The sequence below is a fragment of the Palaemon carinicauda genome, chromosome 5 (assembly GCF_036898095.1).
Source record: "Palaemon carinicauda isolate YSFRI2023 chromosome 5, ASM3689809v2, whole genome shotgun sequence".
NCBI classification, from domain to species: domain Eukaryota; kingdom Metazoa; phylum Arthropoda; class Malacostraca; order Decapoda; family Palaemonidae; genus Palaemon; species Palaemon carinicauda.
In genome coordinates, this window is record NC_090729.1 from 67608848 (window position 1) to 67618656 (window position 9809).

Here is a 9809-nt window from a genome sequence, read left to right on the forward strand (position 1 = left end):
TTACCAGTAAAATACTTGTTATATCTAAAGGAAATATTCAGGGATTTATGAAATGGATATTTACTTTGTCTATACCAATTTTCATGTTAATATATGCCATAGAAAATCCAAAACAAGGGTTAATTTCGGTATAGTTTGAATTGTTATTTTTTGCGGTGGAGTAAAATTTTCTTAGAATAATTCACATATCCAAATGAAAATTTCAGGGATTAATGGTAAACATATTCTCTTTATTAGTACCAAATTCCATGGTAGTATCTTCAATTGAAATGACACAGCTATCATGTACCTTTCATAAATATGATGCTGAATGTAGCAATATTACTATGAACTGCATGATAGTAAGCGACATGAGCAAGGGAGAATCAAGATCTACAGTACATAATACAGTATAAGGTCGGCCGGGCAGCGGTACGATTTAGGCCACTTCTGCCCATGACGTCATCAAAGCCTTTAAAAGGGACACTTGTGTATTTACCTCTTTTTATTCACTCTTTACCCATTGTTAATTACGTTTTCTGATTTGGATAGTCTTTCTCATGGAAATTTGATATATTGTTTACTATATCACTCTCCACTCATGTAACATCGTTAGAGAAAACATGAAATAAAATAATTTCAGTTCATTACTCGTATAGAAGTATAAATAGGATATGATTGGAAGTTTCATAAATTATTTCTCAATTTATTTACGATGTTTCTCTATTACAATTTTCATATATAAATTAGATATTATTTTCAGTTTCATAAATAGGTCATCAATTCTTTTACACTATCTATTTTACAATTTTCATAAATTTCCGATTTATACTTCGGTAATCTCTTGATTTTTTATTGATTTTTTTTTTCTTTTATTTTCAAATGCCTAATTCTATAAGTTAGACATTTTTTTGCGAAGAAATGTAACATCCAAAGGTAAGGCCACTCTAGCAAGTTTCATCTGGTCATAATGAGTTCTTATGCAATGATTCCCCGCCCCCTTTTACTGGGTATACTTGCAGGCGTTTCATTCTCTGCATGTTTCAGTTAGTTACGTCAAGAATCTCATCACATGTCCATGATTATTGATTAAATCCAATATATCTTAAAATGAGACTAGTAGGACAAATTTCCATGGCAATTCATCGTACTATATTGTTCTTTTCCCCTGTGTAGATGAACACTTGACCAATAATGTATTAGATAGGCAGTCTTGATTTTCATTGCATGTATTACTATTATACTTTTCATTTATCGGGGCTACTTCTTTCCTTAGTAAATATTCTTTCAGACTATACTTGAAATATACTGCGTTGGGATAAGACGTCTTAAGCATTTCAAAAAAGCATTTCAGATCATCCTTATTGGATGATCTACGTTTGGCAACATAAACACAGAATCTATTGGGGTAATCCTGACCAACTTGAGTAAATAAGGATCATCTGTAGAAAGAAATATCTGTATAACTGCACTAAGATGCTGGGTAGACGTTTTCTCACATGAAGAGTCAATTAAAAAAATTTTTCCACAACCTAAGATTACAGGGGCACAAATCATGCTCTAAATAACCCGTATATTCCACTTCCTTTATCAAATCATTAATTTTTAAATACTATTCCTCATATAGATTTTCATCTTGGTTTGTTTAAAAAAAAAAAAAAACGTGAATTCAAATATAATCTGCATTCTTTACCAAGATTTTCTTTTACGCAATGTGCTAACCAATCGTTAACAATTCTCATTCGTAATGATGATAATAAGTTTGATCTTTCTTTCATCAATTGGTAATCATAATTGTTTTCATTGCGAAGCAGTGGAGAATAATTTGTAACGAAAAAATTACCTCCATACAGAAAAAAAAGGCATTGCGTCTTTTGTCAGAAGTTTCTTACTTTAACTTAAATTTGCACAAAATGAGACTTCATATCAACCATAAAGTCACTGTTTGCAAAATGAACACAACAAACCGCATTATTTTAAACACTCATTTTATGAGCTCGACGACATGCTTGTTTCCAGCGCACTCTTTTAGAAAATTGAAATATTTGATATGTGAACATTTTGTTTTAAGTTTTGTACTAGAACACCCAAAGACTGAACAGTTGTTGGCCATTTTCGTAGAAAAGGTAACAGAATAATGATAATAAAACAATATCCCTGAGAGATAAATATTATAAGTAGATCTTTAACTCTCGGTCTCAGTCTCAGAATATTGTTTACTGGATACTGAATACAACCAAAAACAACCTTTGGGATGGCTTGACTGACGTCACTGACCGCGACCTTTAAATTTTAATCTGCGCGCTGGCTGACCTCTTTCTTTAGACTTAAGGGAAATGGGGAAAATGCCGATCTCATAAATAGTATTCGTCCCGAGTTCAGCTACTTATTATTATTATTATTATTATTATTATTATTATTATTATTATTATTATTATTATTATTATTATTGGCTAAGCTACAACCCTAGTTGGAAAAGCGTGATGCTATAAGTACATGGGCCTCAATAGGGAAAATTGCCCAGTGAGGTTAGTTAGTTGATTAGTTAGTTATCTATTTAGCTATCTAGTTGTTTGGTAAATATTTAGTTATTTATTTGGTTATTTAATTATTTTAGTTAATTATTTATTTTACTAATTTTTTAGTTATTTGGCTATCTATTTAGTTATTTAGGAGGAAAGAAAATAATGAAATAAATAGAATAGTGTGCCTGAGTGTACCCCCCCCCCCACCCCCGCAAGAAAATTCTAAACCAGGACTCTTGACGTACTCATCTTCACACACCTTGCTGGAAAAGACAGACGTATTAAATCTTCTGACATGTTGCAAACTGAACAGGGAAAGACAGGTATACTCTGTGGAAAAGCTACGCAAGATTATGTCCCAAAGAAGTGTTTTCTAGATAAGAAATTGAACCAAACTACAGTAAAGGGGACGAGTGTGGTGTGGTACAACAAAAATAGATTCTCGGGTAAGAAATACAGTATTTAGACAAATGATATTTACTGTATAGGCTTCATTGGAAACTTCCCTTTCTCGCATTCTTTGAGTCAGGAGTTCAATCCCCGCTCAATCCCAATAGTTTCTAGTAGTGTTTGCAACCTCGTCGTCCCTGTGAGCCATGAATAAGGGCCATGGGGAAGACTGTATGATCTACTTTCTAAGTCTTCAGCAGCTATTGCCTGACTTTCCTGGGTCCTAGTTTGGGCGGAGAGGAGACTTGGACGATGATCATATTTAAGTATAGTCGGTCTTTATGACAATACCCTATCCCTACATCTGCCGCTTATGAGTTACCTTTAAACAGTATTAGAACGTCATTGATATTTTTATTGTTAAAGTTTTTTATTTCAAGATAGGACGAAATTATTTATCTATAATTATTTAGGGATAATCTGATTGCATTTGTTACGGAATTCTAGATATCGATTGATATAAAAGGTTTATTTACTGAGTTATGGGTCCTTGGTGTAGCATTTATCACAATGGTATGATACAACTAAGAAAAGTAAGTTAATGGTAATTATGAAATGAAGAATTAAAGAATCGGTCTCTTTCTTTAATCACTCCAAAAACTTGACTTATTATGAGATTTTCAGTGAACAATCTATTCTGAAGAATATTTTAAATTTTTTCACGCTACCTTGTTTCGAGTATTGTTCTCCTGTCTGGTTTTCAGCTGCTATTATAAATGTTATTATTATTACTTGCTATGCTACAACCCTAGTTGGAAAAGCAGGATGCTATAAGCCTAGGGGCTCCAACAGGGAAAATAACCCAGTGAGGAAGGGAAACAATGAAAAATAAAATAATCTAAGAACATTGAAATAAATATTTCCTATATAAAAAAAAATTAACAAAACAAGATAAAGAGAAATTAAATAGAATAGTGTGCTCGAGTGTACCCTCATGAAGAGAACTCTAACCCAAGACAGTGGAAGACCATGGTACAGAGGCTATGACACTATCCAAGTCTAGAGTATAATGGTTTGATTTTGGAGTGTCCTTCTCCGAGAAGAGCTGCTTACCATAGATAAAGAGGCTCTTCTACCCTTACCAAGAGGTAAGTATCCACTGAAAAGTTACAGTGCTGTAGTTAACTCCTTGGGTGAAGATTTGAATTGTTTAGTGATCTTAGTGATGTCAGGTGAATGAGGACAGAGGTGTATGTGTGGGCAAAGGGTATGTGAACCTTAGCCAGAGAGAAGGATCTAATGTAGTACTGTCTGGCCAGTCAAAGGACCCCATAACTCTCTAGCTGTAGTATCTCAACGGGTGGCTGGTACCCCAGCCAACATACTACCTCTCACCTTAATTTGTTAGACAAAACCTTGCTGTTCATTTAATTCTTTATGTATGTTGCTTAAGATTTTTCATAATTCTGACCATCCTTTGCATTCAGATCTTCCCAGACTGTACCATCCTGTACGTAGTATAAGGTATGCAGTTCATTCTAACAGTCATACCTTCTCCATTATAAGGCCCAATACTACACGGTATTCTAGAAGCTTTATTCCAAGTGTAACCAGATTGTGGAAGGATCTTCCTAATCAGGCAGCTGAAATGTTAGAAGTTCAGAAGTTCAATCTTGTACCGAATTTTTTAATGTTGGTCAAGCTGACATAAGTCTCTCTTCGTAGTTTAAAGATGGCAAATCTAATTCAACATGTTACGGATCTTAAGAAGATATTTTGTATTAATCATTACTTCCCATACGGTTTATTTCATTTCCTTTCCTGAATGGGCTATTTTTTCCTGTTCGAGCCCTTGAGCTTATAGCATCCTTGTTTTCCAACTGGGGGTGTGGCTTACCTAATAATAATAATAATAATAATAATAATAATAATAATAATAATGATAATAATAATAATAATAATAATAATAATTCTTAAAGAATCTTCAAGCAAATGTAGCTTAGATAAATGAAGCTTAAAAAATTGTAAAGTTCTAGATCACCATTTTTATGATGTTTACCATTATGTCGTTTTACTACTTAATCTGGTTAAGAATTTAACGCATTTAATTTTTTTCCTGAGAAATTTCATAGACCTGTAATGCAGTTTGGGGCTGTGTATATTGTTGTTCTTATATGTAAAGATTTATTGATGATAGGATAATAAGATTTGCAACAAAAAATGACTGTAGATTGATATTTTGCGAATCATCTGAAATAAAGCCTCATATTGGAGAATTTTTTTTTTATATATAATTTTTGATGTTTGCTAAATATTTATAAGTCGGCATTGTGAAATACCTTTTCTGTAAGAAACCAGTGGCCTATTTCATTAAAGGTTATAAAATTCGCTCATGAATGGCAGAGGCAGGGGACAGGTCATTGTCCTAGAGACTGACCATGTATAGGCTACATATGATTATCGCCCAAGCTCACTCACCATTACATGGGGGCCCATGTAATGGTTGTTGATGCCTCAGGAAGTAGACCTATCTCTAGTTCACAAGGAGAGTGAGAGTGCAGACTCCAATAGAAATTATTGAGCTTGGGTGGGTCTCGAACCCTCGTTCAACATACAGCTAGTCAGTATTTTTTGCTCGAGTGTTCTATGTTTATGTTACCGGAAATTTTCAAAGTTGCATATCAACATATATCACATTTTCTACCAGGTTTTGCTCCCATTTGCTCACAGCTTCCATGATTTATTTGAGAATTTTATCTATTTTCATATCTTATTCAATTCACTTCAAGGAATCTATATGTTATGTAGAATCTAGAGTCTGAATTTGGACTAAGCAAAGATTCTGGCAGAACTCTATGATTATTTCCATTGGAAATACCGAAGATATGATCCCAAATTATTCTATTATCTTATTCATAATGCTATTCATTTATAAGAGCTTCAAGATGATAAAACTGCAATGAATATTTTTCGTATAAATTTGTTAAATTAAATTATATATATATGTATATATATATATATATATATATATATATATATATATATATATATATATTTATATAAATTTTATATATATGTGTGTATATATATTTTATAAATATGAATGTATATATATATATATATATATATATATATATATATATATATATATGTATATATATACATATCTTATATATATATATATATATATATATATATATATATATATATACATATCTTATATATATACATATATATATATAAGATATGTATATATATATATATATATATATATATATATATATATATATAAGATATGTATATATATATATATATACATATCTTATATATATATATATGTATATATATAAGATATGTATATATATATATATATATATATATATATATATATATATATATATATATAAGATATGTATATATATATATATATATATATATACATATCTTATATATATATATATATATATATATGTATATATACATATATATATATATATATATATATATATATATATATATATATATATATATGCATATAGCTGTGTTGCGCAAAAGACCTGTGCATGTTGCATTCCATACCTGCTGGGAGTGCATTTAGAAACAAAAAATACCATCAAGAGAAACACTCGCTCTTCATAAGAAATCCAATCACTACACTGAGGTCAACATCTTCTGCCACTTTCTGTTTTCCTTCTAATTTTCTGAAATACCTCACGGTGCTGTTGCTCTTAATCAGTGTTTACTAAACGAAATGAACAGCGAAATTGACGACGAATGATTACGTATGCAATCGGTAGCACTGATGAGAGTATACTCAGCCAAACCCCACTCATTTTGTGGCACCAACTACCCAAATACCCTCACAACCCCACATACCCTTATACCCACTGTGTACCCCAGACCACTTGGCTTGGTGTATTCCCGTCGTGAGATGGGTGTCACTCACTTAAGTAGCTTACAGACAGATACACACACATATACACGCATCCATTGTTATTGATAATTCAGATATTGTAAACAGAAGCATATTTGTACTATCGTAGTCATTATTCAGACTTTGTTAATAGAAGCATATTCGTACCACTGTATTCATCATTCAGACGTTGTTAATAGAAGCATATTTGTGCCACTGTATTCATCTTTCAGATTTTGTTAATAGAAGCTTATTCGAACAATTTTATTACATCATTCAGGCGTTGTTAATAGAAGCGTATTTGTACTATAGTAGTCATCATTTAGACGTTGTTAATAGAAGCATTTTCGAACGATTTTATTACATCATTCAGACGTTGATAGAGACATATTCATACCAATGTAATATTTCATTCAGACATGTTGATAGAAGCTTATTTGTACACTGTATTATTTCATTTAGACGTTGTTGATAGAACCATATTCGTACCATTGTATTACGGGATTTAGACGTTGTTGATGTTTGTACCATTGTGTAACATTAAGACGTTATTAATACAAGCATAATCATATAACTTGAAGAAATCTTATGTCACTGGCCTATTCCTTTATGTTAAAATTCAATAACGAATATCTAAGAGCGAGAGATAGAATCAAATAAAGAGAGAAGTGAGCACTGCTGATGGAGGGAGGCGGGCAATCAAAAGACCTCCGTGTTATACAGACCACAGATGGTGTCCTAATAGGGCACAGTACGGATTACGTCCCTTATCAAAACCATTAAAGGATACATTATTGATCTAGCACGAACCACTTTGGACGCTCCTGTTCTGCCCTCCTTTGTCTGGGCTTATGTTTGTATGACTATACGTGTGGATGTTTGTGTATTCAAATTGTATGAAATAAGTCAAGGGATTCCATAGTACAAAAAATATTTAGCCCTCTTTTGTGTGGCCTTATGTTTGTATTGCTATACTTCATGTATTCAAATTGTGTGAAATAAGTCTTAGAATTTCAGGTTTAAGGGAAATTCTCTTCGTAAAATATTTTATGATGAAGAATTTGATGGAAAAAATAGATAAAAGGGAAATTCAATTGTTGTCAACTGATACAGTTAGGGATATTATGATTTTTTTTTACTTTAATATTATCACAATAGAAAAATAAAATGTATATCGAGTACTAATGTCCACTATAATTATATTTTAAAAATGTATTTATTTAAGTTAGTTTTATATCGATGTATTTTCAAAAGAACTAATTCGGATAACAAACGGTGAAATTGTGTATCTGTGTTTCCGTAATTACACTTTGTACGTGTAAAATGTATATCTTCAAAAAGGTGTATTTTGTGTTCTTTTTTATGTCATACACACGCGCGCGCGTACACACACACGCGCGCGCACGCACACACACAAATAATATATATATATATATATATATATATATATATATATATATATATATATATATATATATATATATATATATATATATATATTTCCGTAATCACACTTTGCACGTGTAAAATGTATATCTTCAAAAAGGTGTATTTTGTGTTCGTTTCTATGTCATACAGACGCGCGCGCGTACACACACACACGCGCGCACGCACACACACAAATAATATATATATATATATATATATATATATATATATATATATATATATATATATATATATATATATATATATATATCAGGGTTGGCATGGGTAGATACCCGGGTACTTACCCACTTGCATGCCCGGGCTGGGTTTTTTAACACACACACACACACGCATATATATATATATATATATATATATATATATATATATATATATATATATATATATATATATGTGTGTGTGTGTATGTATGTGCACGCGTGTGTGTGTGTATGTATGTGCACACGTGTGTGTGTGTATGTGTGTGCGCGCGCGTGTGTGTGTGTGTATGTGTGTGCGCATGTGTGTGTTTATGTGCATATTTACGTCTCAAACGCGATTTGAATAATCTTATTAGAAAGCTATTAGTTCTGCTTCCCACAGTCAAACGAGAGAGCATAAACAACTCCTAATCGAACTTAATCAAATTTGATTCCAACAGATGGTGATTAGAAAATAAAACAGAACTTTGCTCTCTTGAAGTTAATGCCAACGGTACCAGCTGAGGTTTGAAATTCCTCTGGCCAAGGGGTCACAAGGCTGATCACATTTCTCGGGGTTATGCAACATACTTGTTGCCCGGGTGGAATAGTTTGCAGTTCAAAGATAGTTTGCGAACTTGGAGAAACTGTTTCAAATCAATGGTTGTTTGAACATTCGAGGTTTTTTATTTATAAGATTACTATTTTATTAATGTAGCATTTTAGTTAGGTATATAAAGCATTGTTGATAATGATTATGCAGATACTTAGCATTAAATTTGTATAGTAATGACAAGGTATTATATAAAGTTAGTACTAGTTGAATCAGAAGCATTTCTCTAATGGAATGTATATATACATACACACACAGATATATATATATATATATATATATATATATATATATATATATATATATATGTATATGTATATATATATATATATATATATATATATATATATATATATATATATATATATATATATACATACATATATATATATATATATATATATATATATATATACATATATATATATATATATATATATATATATATATATGTATGTATATATATATATATATATATATATATATATATATATATATATATGTATATATATATATATATATATATATATACATATATATATATATATATATATATATATATATATATATACATATATATATATATATATATATATATATATATATATATGTGTGTGTGTGTGTGTGTGTGTGTGTGTATGTGTATAAAACTTCGTAGGTGATTGGGGATGCAAGTAAATTGAAAAGTTTTATCAATAATCAAAAAAACTTATTTAGAGGCATTGAGGAATTAATTGTATTACTGGTGTTATTATTTAATG